This window comes from Agelaius phoeniceus, chromosome 7, assembly GCF_051311805.1.
Source record: "Agelaius phoeniceus isolate bAgePho1 chromosome 7, bAgePho1.hap1, whole genome shotgun sequence".
NCBI classification, from domain to species: Eukaryota; Metazoa; Chordata; class Aves; order Passeriformes; family Icteridae; genus Agelaius; species Agelaius phoeniceus.
The window spans coordinates 29,762,762-29,780,203 of NC_135271.1; the positions used below are offsets into that span (position 1 = coordinate 29,762,762).

General features: G+C 36.1%; 1 protein-coding gene across 1 annotated transcript in view; it reads left to right on the forward strand.

The window, feature by feature from the left end:
- Positions 1-6,330: 6,330 nt before the first annotated feature.
- Positions 6,331-17,442, forward strand: part of OLA1 (Obg like ATPase 1) — a 104,345-nt gene continuing 93,233 nt past the window's right edge. The window contains exon 1 of the mRNA XM_077181386.1: positions 6,331-6,893. The gene's annotated coding sequence lies outside the window, so the exon portion shown is untranslated. The remainder of the gene's footprint in view (positions 6,894-17,442) is intronic.

Below are 17,442 nucleotides of genomic sequence, written 5' to 3' on the forward strand. Positions count from 1 at the left end.
AGTGTAAAATAAAATTGCAGGCTTTGGAAAGATAAGTTGTGTAATGCCACAGACTGTTCTGAAACCCTCTTTTCCCAGCAGTGGGGGGAGTGCTGATGTCCAGAACACAGAGATGCAACACTGTGTTTTTCCAGGGAGTAGCTGTGGTACCCACAGGTTGACTAGCCACATTCCATGAAGCAGCAGGAGCACAGGAACACCTCTTTGTGCCAAAGTACATGCTAGAGATGCTACAAAATGAGGTTTATTGCCATGTGAGGGATAGACTGAGCCCATATAACACCAGCTGTTCTAATGGTGTGCAAAAACCCACAGTATCTGGAATTTTGCAGCTTCAAGACCAAAATTTTACAAACACTAATTATTTGCAGATGGTGCCTTACCTTACTTGCAAGCGTGAGTGTCGCACACTCACACTTGCAACTGCATAAGGGAGAGGGAGGGGATTTCTGTAAATAAACTGCTTAAAAAGAAAACCAAATAGTCAAACTAACAGCTTGGTAGTTTGATATTAAATTGCCTATTGTTACAGTATTTTTCAAATAGCTGTTACCATAACAACATATTTTTTCTTTAAATTTTTTTAGCTGTTTGGAAAAAAAAAATTCTTGCCAGAATTCTTCCATAATAGCTTCCATTAATAGCACTGTCTTCTGTTGGGGAGGCCAGTGCTGATGTCTCCTGCTGTCACAAGTCACTCACACATCTAGCAGATGTTTTGTTTGATAAGGCCAATTTGAGCTTTATAGAACACGTTGTGGTTTTTCATCCATTCCCAAAGAGCAAATATCAGTTAGGATGAGACTGATCATTTGCAGGGAGACAAGGAGTGTGATACCTGTCAGCAGAATGTGACCCACCCTGAGAAACTATCTCAGACAGAACTGTAAAAGATTCTCCTTTAACACAGCAATAGTGTACCAAGCACCAAGAGACAGACCTTGGAGCCATACCTATAACAAAAACAAAAAACATGGGAAGGGAAAGGAGGGAGAAAGGAGGCAAAAATCCTTTAGGAGGCCAGTATTTCTCTCCAATTCTGTAGCACATATTTTACTAAATTCTTAATGTAAATGCTGTAGATGAAAGTGGTTTATCTCTATCAGACAATTTATTTCAATCAGAATTGGAAAAAGTGAAAGAAAAGGAATCCACTTTAAATATTGATGCTGCCCCAGCAATGCTGGCAATTTTATTTTGGATTCAGGTAATTTGCATGACTAAGAAATAATTGCTTTTCCAGCCCCTACACACACTTGAATGTGGATAACATGTCCAGATTATTATATTTAATAATTAATCTGCTAATACCATCTTGTTTCTGGAAACAGAGACACAACTATTTATTTTTGCAAGGCTTATTTTATAATCAGGTTTTTCATTTTATAATTACCTAGGACCATATTTTAGCGTAAGTTGTTTGAATTTTTTTAAGCATTTACTGCAGAATTAGAGAAGGTTCCATGAAATATTTGAATGCTATATAAAACTTCTCAGAGGAGAAGAAAATATTGCTATATGTCATTTCTGTGTTAATTACCTGGATCAGAATGAGTGGCAGCTAGCCAGCCTATAGGGCATGCTACTTTTCTAGAGAAGGTGTGTAACTGTGTGCATCCAAATATGTGCATATGTGTGTGCCCATATTTTCTTTGTACTAGCTAAAAATAATATTGAAAAATCTTAAAACAGTGTTGCTAAACAGTGTACTTTAATTTCCATACCCTTTTATGTAAATCTGCATTCACAAGAGTAGTTTAAATTAATTCCAGAGAGGACATTCCACATTTGTGCAAGTGTAAATGACACTGCAAAACAAAGTGGTTATCTGGTCATAAGGCTGCAATGAGACTACTGCCACATCATCAAATCTTCTGTTTATTTGTGAAGGTATAAAACATTTGGGTGAACCTGAAGACAACAGTGTTTAAAACAGCATCACAAATCCTGTTGCTCTGATTAAAATTCTGGATAGGGTGAAGTTCAGATTTTTTTTTCCCAATATGTAGCTGAAAATACTTCTGTAAGTAAATTATTTTCCCCCATATTTCAGTGTATTTAAAAACATACACACTTGTATGTATTTCCACTTTTAAGAATGCTAGTTCCAGTTTTAAGAATGCAATGAGTCCTTTTGCTGGAGTTTCTGGTTTAGCAACACAGCTGTGTCAGGTTTAGCTGACACACATGATTTGACATAAAAAGGTGGAAGTGGTACTGCAGATGCCTGCAATTTGACTGATTTAAGAATGTTCATCCACACACTGTCCATTAGATTTGCTTTGCTGAAGTGAGGTTACTCAACCTGAGATCATTTCATACAGGCAACAAATCTGAAGTTTTGAAATCAAGAGTACTGCATGCTCCTCTTTTATGCTCCATATTGGTTGTGAATGCATGTAACAAGTGTTAATGAGATGCAGTGAATTTATTAACAACAAAAATCTCTTGCATTCACCCCACTCTGTTGTAACTAGAATTGAGAAGACAAGCTTTAAACAGAAAGAGCTTTCATATCCTGCTTCAGAAGTGTGACCAGCCGTGGTAGGTTGCTCTTGGCCTCATAACTACTGAAAGGACTTTTGAAATGGGCACTGTTTGAACTTCTGAGCATGGTCTATAATCTTGTTTAATAATTACATCAACTGTGACAGTTTAATTCAGCGTAGGTACCTAAAACTATTCCTGAAATTAATAATAGGCATGCTTTTTAGCTTATGCATGTCAAAAGTTGTAAGACAAATCTCATCATGGAATGTAACTATTTTAACATGACTTTTTAAATAGTCCAACCACTTAAAACAATTGCATAACTTTTTTTCTCCAATTTTTAAAACGAAAAATCTTTCTTTGTATTTATAGGGTTGAATATAGTTAAGTGACCTCTACAAAAACTTCCTCTTTGAAGTGTTCTCTGAAGAGATCTTCAAGGCAACTGAGTGCCTCAGATTGTGATTTTGTAAGGTTTTGATGCTAGAAAATTGTTTAACAAACAGCTCCAAAATATTGAGATTTTGATTAGTAACATACAGTGACATGGCATTTAAAAAATATAAAGTTTGAAATCTAACATGTGGCAGAAGAGTATGTGTTCCACATGGTTAGGAGAATGGGAATGGGGGCATCCCAATATCTGAGCAGGAGGAAAATAGTTATATAAAGCCAATTAAACTATTGTTTAGGAATATATTATACTGCTGTCTCTACTTGTGCCAGAACTATTCCTCTAAATTCATGGTTGAAGAGTATGATCCTTCAGCAGAATAGGGAGTTTGGGTTACTGTTGCTTTGTTTTTTAAATGTATGTACTGTATGACTCTGCAGAGTCCTGGATTTGGTTAACATTGACTTCTCAGCAGAGAACAGTTTGGGAATATTAGCCTTATTTCTTAAAATAGTAATATGTGAATAATATAAGTCAGGAAATCTAGTTGAGTATAACAGTCTTGAAGAGCAATTCTCACACTGAAATCAGTCTTAGGGCCTCAGAACCTTTCACTGTAGTTAATTTCCTGTAGAGTTTCATACTCTTCACAATGTTGAAACTTTTCTCATAAAAGAGTACTCTGCCAAAAGAAGTTTTGCTCTGTCTAAGGAAGCAAAATACTGCTGTACTTGGAGTCTTTCCAATGACAGGATTTGAACTAATGTTAAGAGATGCTGTACTGGCCTACACTGAGGGGTTAATTTAAAAATCCCACCTCATTTATACCCTCATTACCACTAGATTAGGATTGCATCTAATCCCAAGTAATTACATATTAGTTGTATATATTAGCTCTAGGGTGGGATCTGATGTTTGCATACAAGTATTTATTTTACTAAGTGAAAAGGAGTAAAGACCTACCCAACTCAGGCATCATACATCTATACCCCATTTGCATGTATACCTTTTAAATTCTAAACCAGAAAAAAATTTGTAACTTTAATTTCTGTTTTGGCGTAAGCCAAAAGGGATTTAAAAAAAACCAACAGTGTTGATTAAAAAAAAAAAATTACAGGGGCAAAATGCAAAGTAGTTAACTATTCAGTGTGAATACATTAACATTAAAATATGCCAGCTGCCATTTACCATGCCATTGCAATGCTGCAACTGTCCAGACATAGCACTGTTGGAAGATGAAGTGTACCTGTAATTCTTACCAATGCCATCATTTCTTTGTTGTTTTTAATGGTTGGAAGTAATGGGTAGCCATAGAGATGTACAGTGGAAAAGATTCATAACCTATATCTCTGAGCAGTTCTGCATTTGATCCATCAGTTTAAGGAAAATACTTCCAAATGCAGTTCTCTATTAGTGATGGAAAGTCATTGCAATATGAATATGCTTTCAGCAGTGCACTATGGAAAATGGACAATAAAACTAAAGTTCTTCTGTCTTCAGATCAATGTAAGCATGAATCTTAAAAATGTGAATAAAAGAGCTCATTCAGCAAGCCTTACTAATTATGTCTAGCCCACATTTGCAAATTGTTTAATTGTGGATTGGTATTACTAAATCTCAAGGATTATTTTGCAGTTTTTGGAATCAACATTAAAAATAGTCTCCATTTAATCTCTTTCAGAAGAGTTGAAGCTAAATGTTACAAAACTAAAATGTAAATAATGAATAAGAGTCTCATCGCCAAATGATTATCTAATGACTGGAATCCAACTTCAGAATCATTACAGAACTTCTGTTTTAGTGTTCATTCACCCCACCATAGATATTTTATAAATTTCATATTTAAAGAACATTTTAATAAGCAGGAATATGACAAATCTTTGTGAGTTAGGATTTTGAGACTGTAGATTACCATCTTTAATCTCACCTAAACAGAAGATAGTTTCTCAAAATTCTTAAGCACAAATAAATTTTACTTCGGGTTTTTTTTCCTAAACAGTTTCTGTGGGTGAATTTCCAACCTGTTGATGCAAATACCTACCACAGCTCACAGTCTATTGCAATTTCAAATTTCAAAACTAAGTAGGCTGGTATTTCTTCAGTCAATAATGCCGAAAGGTACACACTGAAAAAGGAGGAAAACCCTAAAAACGTTAAAATATGAAGTATTTTCCAAGTGCTTAACTCATGCAGTCTTTGGGAATTACAGAAATTTAAAACTGCACTACTGAAGTTGCTGACAGCATGCTGCTTTTCAGTAGTGAGCTCTTTGTCATGGATGGGAAGGCTACTCAAAGTGTTAGGCAGCCTTGCTGTTCCCGTTTCATCTTTCCAGAAAGACTGGTCTCTGAGATACTGAGGCATCAGTTTCTCACCTGATGGATTGTTGATGAGGCTTCACAACCAAATCCTCACGGTGTGTGAGTTACAGAGCTGGCTCTAGGCAAGTTCAAGTTAAGCCATTTGTATCCATGTCACTTTGGATGTGTCTTGTTTGGTGAGCAATTAAAAAAAATAGGTCATGTGTTGTACTCTGGAGATAGTGCTGTTTGGGATTCTCTCAAAATTTAAACATTTTGCATGCCTCAGACCACTTGCAGGGTAAATGTAGTCCCCTGCTGAGTAGCTAATAGGGGAACTCACACTTTCAAGGAAAGTGTGTCTAATAGCAGGGGATTACTATAAATCTCCTGGTTTGATGTACACCCTCACTTAAATGTAATGGGAGTGGCTTCAGTACCCTGCAGCTTCTATATCCCACTTGTAGCTGCAGCCAGCCATATTTAGAAATTCATTGAAGGCAGAAATTTTTAAAAAGGAGTTATCAGCTCTCCTTAGAGATATCAAAAATCAAAAATTAAGTAATTGGTTTATCTTTCTTCTCTCCTTCAAAATGCTACACGTGCTTATTATTTTGAAGTTGAAGTCACAACTCTGGGGGATTTTTGAGTTCTGTGATAGTTGAATATGGACTGCATCTATATTTATTCAATTTTAAGTAGAGAAAGTAAAAGACGTAAAACTACTTTTGAAATGGATTTATAAACTGAGTTTATTGCATATAATAGTATGTTGTGTACTAGATAGTATTGATATGAAACTGACCTCTGAAGTAAGAAAAAAGTCCAACCAGAAAATATTTGTTTGGTAAACACAATGATTGCATTTGTTCGTGTTATACTCTTTGACATAGCATCTCCCAGGCACTGTGATTCATAGACTGGTGATTATTTCTAAAAGAATCTCTGGAAATTTTCTGAAAAACTAGGTTCATCCACAGAACATCACTTGAGCAATTAATGGTTTTCAGTAATTTTGTAGTTCCCTGAAACACTAGAGAAGCTTCCTAGATTTTCTTTTCTAGGCCAAAGATCTCTTGAGCTTTGTTTCCTGAAAGCCCTTGCTTGGGTGTTGCTAAGACAGCTTGATGTTCCTCAGCTGGGCAGAAGGCATTCAAGCAGGTGCTAAGTGTAATAAGGCTAGATAAGAGACCAATCATGTTTTTAATTGCCTACTCCTCTCCTGGCTTTGGGCAGTGGATAGTGCCTTATGATTGCTCTGCTGGTCATACTTTTAGGTACAGATTGGGGAGGTGGCTGGGATTTCTGTATGTTACAAAGAGCATGTTCTTTTTAATAAATCTGGCTATTAAAGGTAGTTTTGTGGCTAGTACAGCTGTTAATCTGATCGCAGACATAGCTTCAGTTCTGTGGAGGTCATTTACCCCCTGTGTTATCACAGCAGTGAGGTGAATACTCACACTGGTGGCTGACATCTCTTTCTAGACTGATGCTGTTCTTAGGCATTTTGTGCTTCACAGTACACCTCTCCAGAGAAGTGGGAATCTTAAGCTTGAAAGACTCCTGAGGCAAATGCTATTTTAGTCTCATTGAAATCCAGCAAGGCACCAAGCACTGAACAAAAACCCCACAGAAATTAGAGAAGAAATAACAGGAGAGACTTGAAATCACCTGAATCAATAGGAGTTCTTACCCTACCCTGCAGATAGGTAAGTTCTCAAGTGTTACTGCTGCTATTGCCAATTCCCTCGAATACCTCACCCATGAGACTGCAACTGAACTGATAGGATGTTTCCTGTGTTGCCACACATGAATAATTCAAAAATATGCAGAAGATACAGGCAAAGTATGATTACTCTTTTCCCATGAGGAAATCTGAGTTGGTAAGTGTATTGAGGTCTGTGTTGGGTGGACTTTCAGTCACTCAGAATCTTCCTTGATTGTTGAATGCCTTTAAAATTAGCCCATGTTTCTGCTGGGATCATGCAGAAAACATTAGCTAAGGTGAGAACTGTCACAGATAGCTGCAGTGAAAGTGGTTAACTTTGTCTCAGATTCATCTGTGAAATCATCTGGAGTTTTATTCAGTGAAACATGCAATGAATGTGTGAGCCCCTATTTTCGTTCTGAAGTATATTTTCTTCCTTTTTAGCTTTTTTTTGCAGTGTGACTATTCCTATTTTTTGTGTATTTTAATTATTCTTTTGCTTTGAAAACAAGACATGGTTTGTCTCTTTCCATAGTAAAATTAAGAATGTCATCTTGAGTCTGCTGAATTAGGGAAAACAACTTGGATACACTGAAATATTTTGTAGTTTTTGTTTTCTGTAATAGGAGGGAGTTAAAGCTGATTGGGACAGTAGTCACATACTATTTGTGCTAGTACTACTCTGAAACAAAGAATTATGAGGACTGGAACTTGCAGATTCAGAAAGGGCAAGTATGCTTCCAGTGTAAGAGTTAAGAAAAGAGAAACAATCATTCAAGGTTATTATTTAATGATGGACTGAAACTTGCGTTTGAGAAATGACTTCAAAACTTATCCCAGATAAAATGAAAAGAGAATTACCTTTTACCTGGAAGATAAAAAAATAGTAATATTTTTCTCAACCATCTACTTAAGAAAATTGGGTATAAATTGACATAAATTGGTTATTGAAGCAGAGGTACCACTAAAACTGTGACTGATTCTATTAAGTCTTCTCCCACTTTGTGCTGCAAAACAATCTCATCTTCTCATTAGAATGGCTGGAGACAGCTCTGTGAGTGACTGTAGATTCCTTTCCCAGAGTCTGTAAACGTTTCAGATGCATCTGTCAGGCCATACACCAGTTACTAAAATTCTCCAAAAATAATGATACTTCATTGTTACTGAACTAACATAACACAGCTATTCAAACTTGGCCACCTACCTACGCATTCCAATCTACAAAACACTGTGAGGGAAGAAAATTGAAGTGGGATCATCATTTGGCAGATACATATCATAAATTAGTGATCTTCCCAAGGCTTTTCACTGAACCAGCAGTGCAGCTAAATAGCTGTCACTGAGGCACTATGCTCATATTGTAAGGGAATGGAGTAAGAAGAAATCATTAATACAAACATTATTAAACAGTCATTGATTCTTTGGAAGATAAACTGAGAGGGACATAAAGGCATTTTCAGCTGTATCAAGGCACCAAGGTAAGGAGTGTCAGTTATTGAGAGCTGCTTGAGTCAGGACCCTGAGTGAAGCATAAGGGTCACTTATGTCATGACAGCCTTTTTCCACCTGTTGAGGATCTGTTTGCCTGTGTTGGGGCAGGACTGTCACCTGCGATCAGGTGCTGTGGATAGACCTGTGGGAGAGAGTCTCACTGGGAACTTGTTGTCTCTTGAGAGGTATGTTTGCACTCAGGTGTGAGGTTGTAGGTGTGCCAGCTCCTAGTTCTAAGAAGATCATGTGATCTAATCTCCAGTCTGGTTACCCAGCTTGACCGCTCACTTGTTTTGTCACTACTGATTTTTCTGGCAGTGAATGATTTTTGCCTTATCTGGGGAAGCTGTTCCCACTGGTCTTGCTGTCACCCTTTGTGCCTGGTTGGAGTTCTGTGGGTGGCTCACCTGCTCCAGGCCACCAGCTGCCCTGGTGAGAAGGGGACAGTGTTCCCAGCCCCTGGGCAGTTAGCTGGAGCCACCAGCAGGGGTATTTCACACTTGGCTTCCTTAGAGAATTTCAAGGAATTTCGATACTTGTATTTCAAATGGAAGGAAACAAGACACATAGGACCAGGTTTTCCCTAATTAATACTGCAAGACCCATTCATTTTGGTGTGAGACACTGTAGCCAGTTGTAAATACCATAATAAATGTTTTTGGAAATGATGGTCTACTTTGGCAAGCCTCTCCAGATCTTTAAGACCTTCAAGCTTTCCATCTGTTATCCAGAATGAAATACTAATGGATATAATTTTACAGACTATGCTAAAAAAAGTAATGCTGACATACTTGGTAAGTGTTTTGTAATTAACATTTTCCCCCCTTTTAAACCACTAAAGCACTTTGTGGACTAGGTTACTGTGCCACTACTGTCAAATAAGGTAGGAAATATTTTATAATATTTTGGTTCCTATTTTTACCCCAATTTACATTATGACATATTAAAGATTTCCATAGTTCAGATTGGTGAACTGATGTTTAACTTTAAATGTCTTTACACTTTCGGTTTTCATCGTGGATTTGACATAACACTAATGGAACTAATTAGTACTGAAGTAAAACTTTTATCACATTTTTGCAGATATATTTTTAAAACACTTATTCTGATTATTTGTTTAATATGATATGCTGATTCAAATTAAAATGTTGACTTGTTTTAATAAGAACTCTGATATCTGCTCATACATCCTTCATGTAAAACACCTTACAAGAATTCTGTTAGTCCTGTAACATAGTGGTATTGCTATAAATGTTACCAAGGTAACATTTATGTTTGGTAAAAACATTTTTTTATGGTATATTTTTTACCATTTTAAACAAAGATGTTCAATGCTAATACTTATTCCCCAACTATCTTTTGGAAGCCATTATCCTGAGAAGTAAATAATATTTGAAAGAAGGTAGATTTTTAATGCAGAGCAGCATAGTCATCAATAGCCTACAAAATACACTTTAAAAAATCATGCCTTTACAAACATGACACAGACAGACTCTGCTGTAGCACTGTATGCTCTAAAAGCTGCAGATATATTTTGGAAAACACTGATGAAGCCATTACTGCTTCATGCATTTGTTCATAGTATATATCATTATTCAAGAAATTTAAGAACCATAATGATGGAAAATCACACAGAAAGAAAAGGAACATGGACTTTGTCAGAAACAAGGGCTACATTTTTATTCAAGAGGCCCATAATGATGGAAAATCACAGTGAAAGGCAGAGACGAAACAGGGATCCCATAAAGGACTGACACACCACAGTGGCACAAGTAGTAGAACCGTCATAGCAAGTGGATAAAAATAAAATTAACTAGAGAAGAGCTGGATTCAGGGATGAAGCAGAAAACAGAAACAAATCACAATAAATGCTGAAGATTAATTTCAAAGAATCTGCTGAGAATGAGTGCAGAGACAAGTTCCATCAATATTAATGAAACTGAAATAGAACTCCAAATGACCATGAGTACAAAATGGCACACAAAGCATTTTCTTTTAAATAGGTTGGAGATTAGATCATAAGACTTTCCCAAAAATGAACAGAATACACACAAGATGTTATTATGGGAAAAACTATAAACAATCACAACGTAATTAATATTTCTGTAGTTCTTTTTTAAGATTTATCAGCACGTGCATTTATTATAAGAGGATGGTTCAAAGGAGAGATATTTAGGAAAATAAGCAGAGAAGAGTATTTTCTCATGTCCAGTGTTCTACAAATATCTTAAAGGGATCTTGTATAACTTCAAGTAGCAGTCTTTGAATCTTTTTTTAAAGCAGTCTGAAAGAGCTAGATACCTCAAATCCTTAATAATATGTTCCACTTCAGGTTTATGTAATGCACAAGAAAATATTATTGCCCATCTTGAAGTGAAAAAAGAATAACCATTATATGTAACTAGACAGTAAAAGCTCTGTGCAGTCAGGAAATAAACTTTCCTAAGTTACTTAAGCTGCCCACTCGTATTAGACAGCCATGAGTACAGGCCATGGATCTTTAGAGATTCTCATATTCTTGACATTAAAAAGTTTTGTGCCACCAGCTGACAACTGTATTTACTTCTCATCAGATAGCCTATGGTTAGAAACAAGGGGGCACACTTTAAAAACCTGATTTTTAACAAAGACCAACACAAACGTGTAGTTTCTTGGATGATGTCAGGAGCCCTCTACATTGTGACTGGCATGTCGAATATAATATTTCAGTAGAATATTGTAGAATCCTTAGCACAAGAACAGGGCAAGTGAGTACCTTTCTGATAGATTGCTCTTCCCTATGAACATTCATTGTGACAGGCAAAATTTCAGTGTCATAAAGAGAGATTCAATCTGTTTCACTCACATAAAAAATTAAACTATTAAAGGGTTTTTCATCTGTCACAAGAGTGGCCATGTCTTTCTTCTCATAGCAAGTCACTGATGTTATTTCAGTGCCTTCCCACAGGTGATCAGCAGTAGTTCTTCTCCACTTTAGGGTTCTCAATGCGCTTGCTGCCAATGCACAAACCTTTCTTTTACATTGTAGTAAAGATGTGATGGTCTAAATAAAGCTATTGAGAGGAATAAAAATACTTTGTAAGGCAAAGTCTTGGTTTAAAAGGGAGACTGGGATATAAATATATACATATATATATATATGCCTTACAAAGTACGTAATTCCAGTATAAAAAATACTGGAATAAGTGCAAAAATAATGTAGATTAGGTTTGGCAGAAAAACAGTTATTTGTGGTAGGTTGTATTCCTGTGTTTCTTCATTGGGGCAGAAATTACGTAGTGGCAGCCAGTAGCTAAACTGTGGCAGAAAATCCCTTTCCAGAATTTATTTGGGTTCTGGAATCCCTAATGAAATCTGTGTCCAAGCAGTCATGCTGTCAAGTCAAACTTTGGTTGCACCCACAAAAATATTACAATCATGAGGCAATGGAATTTCAATGATCACGTGTTATTTCTTAACATGGTTATAGTAAGCTTTACCACTTGATAAGTAATTTCTTAGTGTTTGGTAATAGGGTTTTATTGTCTTTCCAAGCTTTGGCTGCTCAGCAAGCACTTCTGGCATGCTCAGTCTGTCCTGCTGTGTGCATCCTCCACAGCAGCAGCTAGCAGGGCAGGACAGTGATCTCTTCTGATATGGATGTGAATGTAACTCTCCTTTAGGACACCAGGGCATGGGATACAGTGAGAAGCTGACTGCAGAGAAGATTTGTATCAGGTGCACTGGCACCTGAGCAGTTGTTGCCAGATGATGGTGGGTGCGAGGCAGCTGTGATAAGGCACCTTTAGAGATAAGGACTGCCAGGGTCTCTGCAGTTGCTGTGGGCTCTTGCTTTATGCTGGGACCACCAATAGTGTGCATATACAGGTTGTTTCCTAAGTTAAAAGTGGCAAATCCCACATACACAGATGAGAGTACTGCACAGTTGAGAATAGAAAGTTAGGAATGACTTTGTAAGTAAATTATGGGGAAAACATTGGTGTTGAGTGAAGCTTTGCTGAGCTTCTAAGCTTTTCCAAATAGAGAGTTATGAAATGACAAAGTATCTAAGAGGTCCACTCCTGAACGCACAAGTGAGGCATAATTGTATTGTGACTTTTTCCTATAAATAAAAACACTACCATGAAATTAAAGAAAATTATATATATAGATGTGATCCGAGTTTTAAATTGATTTTATTGGATTTTTGTAATATAGTAGCTGAGCTATGAGGAAGAAATTATTGGATTCTCATTATAACCACAAGAATGCAGTATCAACAGTATGCTATTAGTATTTACATGTAAACTGAAGCATTGTATAGAGTAAATCTCCATTGTATTTACAGAGGTCACTGTAATGCTAATGTAGAACAGAAACTGTCACCCCACCTTCTCAAAGGGTGCAGTGCTAGATATGATAATGTTTCTGAATTGGACTGAGGCATACACTCCTTTGTTCATGCTAAACAATATGGCTTCATGAGGCAGAACCAGCTGACTGCAGTTGTAAACTCTTGACATTTTCCTCTGCAATCCCATCTTGAAGGTGTAGTCTGTATCCCTGTTACCATCTTTCTAGGGCTGATGTGCTTTTGGGCTTTAATGAATAAGCCCAGAGAAACATGTTCCACCCCCTCTTTGTGCACCAAGCTCCACATCCAGCCCTTTTGTGAGCACTCTGGATGACCTGGTAAAGGCTGCAGATTTTCCAGAGCATAAAGAATTCTTTGCTATTTTGCAAATACTGTCCTAACTATTTTCCACAAGTAACTCTTTTTCTAGGCCTCTAGAAATGTAGATGACTATGATTAATCCCTTTTATCTGAACTTAGCAGGTTATAAAATGCTTTACAATCTGAAGTTAAGAGGTAGATTAAATATAATACGGAAAAAATTTTAAAGATTTCCAGAATTGCTGCATGATGTCTTTCAATATTTTGTTTGGTTTTCATTTTACAGTCATTTTGCAAATACGTAGTGTATAAAATGTATCATTATCACCTAACTAGCATACTTTATTAGGTATCTCATTTTGTTCTTCCATCAAAATAGAATGTATCTTATGAGGCTAGAATATAACTGCTCAATCTGCATTAGATCCAGAATGAGGTTTGTGGCTTTTTTTTTCTGAGATCATGTTTTGAAGTTCAACTATCCAGATCTCTCTATACATTTTTCTGCTGTGTTCAATAAATGAAGTCATTCTATCTATCCTAAGAAGTTACATAACAAACATTTTTGTGCCCTAGAAGAGAAAGATGAAATGTCTTTTAAAGCTAGCAAGAGTCTACTATTCTTGCATAGACATTTAATTGCACACAGTTAAGAATCTACATTAAATGCCAAAACTTACATTATTTTAGCTTTTGATGTTGTAACTTCAAACTTGTACCCCACACAAAATGTAGAGTTTAGAGACCTTTATAGAAACGTAATTTTATTTTCCATAAGGTTTCTTTCTTGCTGGTGTCTCTCAGACTGCTGAACATTGCTCAAAGATTGCAAAAAACTGATTCAAGAATAAGTCCACCTGTGGGTTTATTCCTAGTCAGCATTCTTGCTGGGTGGGCTGGTTTTGAATTTTTGTTTGCTTTCTTTTTTTGAAGAACACAGGTATAGTCAAAATTCAGAGACAGAAGTCTCCCTACGTATAAATTAGAGGATCTTCTTTCATGTTCAATAATAACCTTCAAGGCATGAGAAGTATTTAATACTTATGTTCCTTTTTCATAGTTTTTTGTTTAACTATTAAGTAACTTGATTAGTACACAATTCAGTGCTACCATCTACAAGGCTAAATAAAGTGAAATCTACATCTGTTTATTAGACCACTACCATTCCTTTTGTTTTAACATTTTTTTCTTGTCATATGGTTTATTTGTTGAAAAAAAGGTCATGCTAGAATGCCTCTTGGAGACCTAGAAAAACCCTAGTATTGCTCACCTCATGATCAGTCCCAATTTAATTTTTTCTCTGTTTTTATTAGTATTAATCATAAAAATATTTTTCTTTTATAGTGGTACTTTTATTTTGCAAAGGTACTGGAATGTTTAAAGTAGACCTGTCATTCTTGAACTGAAATTTTATTAATTCACTGGTAATTTGTCCTACTATAGAACCTCTCTCTTCTTGCCTTTCTCTCTTGTGAGCAAATCTCTTTCACTATTCTCACTATGAACATCTCAGTATGCATTATGCTTGTTAGAGACATTGTCCATGTTTAAGTTATGAAATTCAGCTGATATTTCCAGAGGTATGATCTAGAAATATTAATAATATGTGGCAGATCAGGCTGTTCTGCACTAGCACTTGATGCTTCTAGACTGAGAGAGTCTGGGATGCCACAGAAAGGGGTGAGAGAGATGTTTTATGCCACCACAGCAGTCCTGCCCATCTTTGGGGCTGCACTAACCCCATTAACCACTAATCTGTTACCATTAAAACAAGGACAGTTATCAATACAAAAGAATAGAAATGCATAAATATAAAATGCAAAGGGCAGTATGAATAGAAGTGTATAAAGAATGGACTAAGTTCAGATTCTCTATGAAATCAGCCAAATCCACAGCTAGAAGAACAAACACTGTTAAACTCTACCAAATGTAACGTTTAAAAATACTGTATTCAGGAACAGTTCAGCTGTGTGATGACTACCTTTAAACTTCACAGAACTCAATGAACACCATTTAGTTTAGATCATGCCCTTGAGTAGTGTTTCTTTTTAGTACTGAGTGTATTTATTACTGGGAGTCATCTGGCTCCCTTCAAGTGGCAGGGACCTGGGTAATTCCAAGCTGGAGTGTACAAAAGCAGCTGTGTTCTTCTCACCCCCTGGGCTGCACTGAATATTACCTGGTCACAGCAAGGATCAGGGGCTCTGTCTTTATTCTCTCAGTTCTACAAAATCACTTATTTTTGCAGTTAATGGTGACTTTGCTGTAAATATATGTTCTGGGCAGCAGAAAGCAAAGACTGTTGGTGGCAGAAACAATAAACTGTTTGTTTTATTACTGTCTCTTAAACATTGCTTTTAATCAGGTAGAGTTGCTCCAGGGCTGTTTGGCTTCTGCACATGATCCAGCTGTACAATAAGCTGTATTTGTGCAGTACTTCAGTGTTGGAGAGTTGACATTGAGATGATTGCTTTCTAGATGTTAGTGGTTTTTTCCATTAAACTTATAAAACACATTTTTTATGTAATATGGTCAAGATTATTATGGTTTAAACTATGTATGCCAGTTTAAAATGAGGTTTTCAGCATTATGACAGATTTGGATAGAAAATTCAGCCAAATAAGGCAAACCTTGTCTTTAAAAGCAGCTTGAAATCAAAAGCATGTAAGATGAAGTGTTACATGGTCATGAGTCAATTTCTAGCTGAAAGAATCATATGCTTTGAAGTCCTGTATCTGCATTTAGTGAAGTGGCCATGCTAACAGTAAGTTAGATATAGGAGCTATAGAGGGGGAGAGGGAAGGGGAGAAGTGGGCCATTTTTACAGTACCTTAAATGAAGAGCATAAATTAAAAACTTACATTCAAACTTGCACATTTTTGTACACACATCGCTGACTTTGGTACCATATGTAGTCACATTGAAGTACTGCAACAAAAGTAGGCAGGATTTTAATTTCTTTTTCTCTTCCAGTTCAGCTGTTTTCCCCAGCTAAAATCAAAATTATACCTATAGTAGGCTTTATTTTTTGTGTATACACAAACACACACACACACTCCTTCATGTATCAGACTGCTTATGCTTTACACCTGTGTTGGGCTTACAAATTGGTAAGTTAAATATTTTTATTTTAAGAAGACAAGATGCTCATCTGCTGAGAGCTATTGTGCCTAGATTGGACAACAAAATAGTCTGACAAGAGGTTTAGATTGTGGGAAAATTTAATAAGCAGAAAAGCTCTCTAAAAGTAGCCTTTCAGAAAGTTTGTGGCCTTATTAATAGAGGTAGGCAAATTCATCCTGTACTATTTCTGTGAAGAAGTCCTGCAAAACACTGCTTTCAGGACAAGTAAAGAGTCTTGAACTTTAGAAGGGTGGAAAACAATGATGTTTTTATTTTGTTCCTGAAAAGGAAACTAAATTTGATTACTGAAGATTGTAATTTATGGATGTGAAGGGTGCTGGTGCTACACTGGATTTATAATAATTTCTGTTAATTTCAATTTTACTGAATGTTTGGTGTAGTAATACATTAGCTTTATTCAACAACTAAGTAACTGTATCTGAATCTGAACTAGATGATATACTTTTTCCCCCCTCTTATGTGTATAATGATAGATTTTAAGACAGTAGAAAGACCACATAAATATATTACCAGCAAAAACTGTTATTATCTCTATACTAATAGAAAAACTCTGAACAGGTACAGCATTCTCTTCCTCAATATTATTGTTGCAAAAATCTCATGTCACTGAAATATAAAAGTTGTAACAGACATTTTTTATGTATAATTTCAGATTAGGCTTAGTAAAAGTGTCCTTTCTTTAAAAAAATTCAAAAATATGTTCAATAGTATATTCCTTTTACTGTGGCTGATATGATATATATCTGATGATACTCTCACCTTGACTCCTTCACTCTGGTGTTTTTCAAGTTTTGAGAATTTTGTCTTACTGCCTTAAAATAGGGCATGCTATAAGAATAGTTTTTACTGCCTTCTCTCCTTCAATTTTCTTAGCAGGCAACACTTGATGGTGCTTGTCTTTAATGATTCAGAGAACCAGAGCCTGAGTTAAAGAAAATGTCTAATTTTTTTAAGAGTCCTGATCTGACTTCTGTAACATTTTCTACAATTAATTTTTCATCGATTCTAAATGTTTCATCTGTTCTTCAAAACCTCTCTATTTTATTCCTAGATTATTTTATTAATTTGCCATGTAAATGTTATAAATCAATCACAATGTATTTACAGGAGTCTCCTGACCATATGCCTTTTTATCTAGATAAGCATGCACAAAAATCTAGTGGTGTGCCTAAGCTCCAGCACTCCTTTGAATCCAAAAAGCATTCTCTGGCTATGGCACTTCTCTGGGCATGGGCTCTTTTACCTTTCCAGTGCTTCCTGC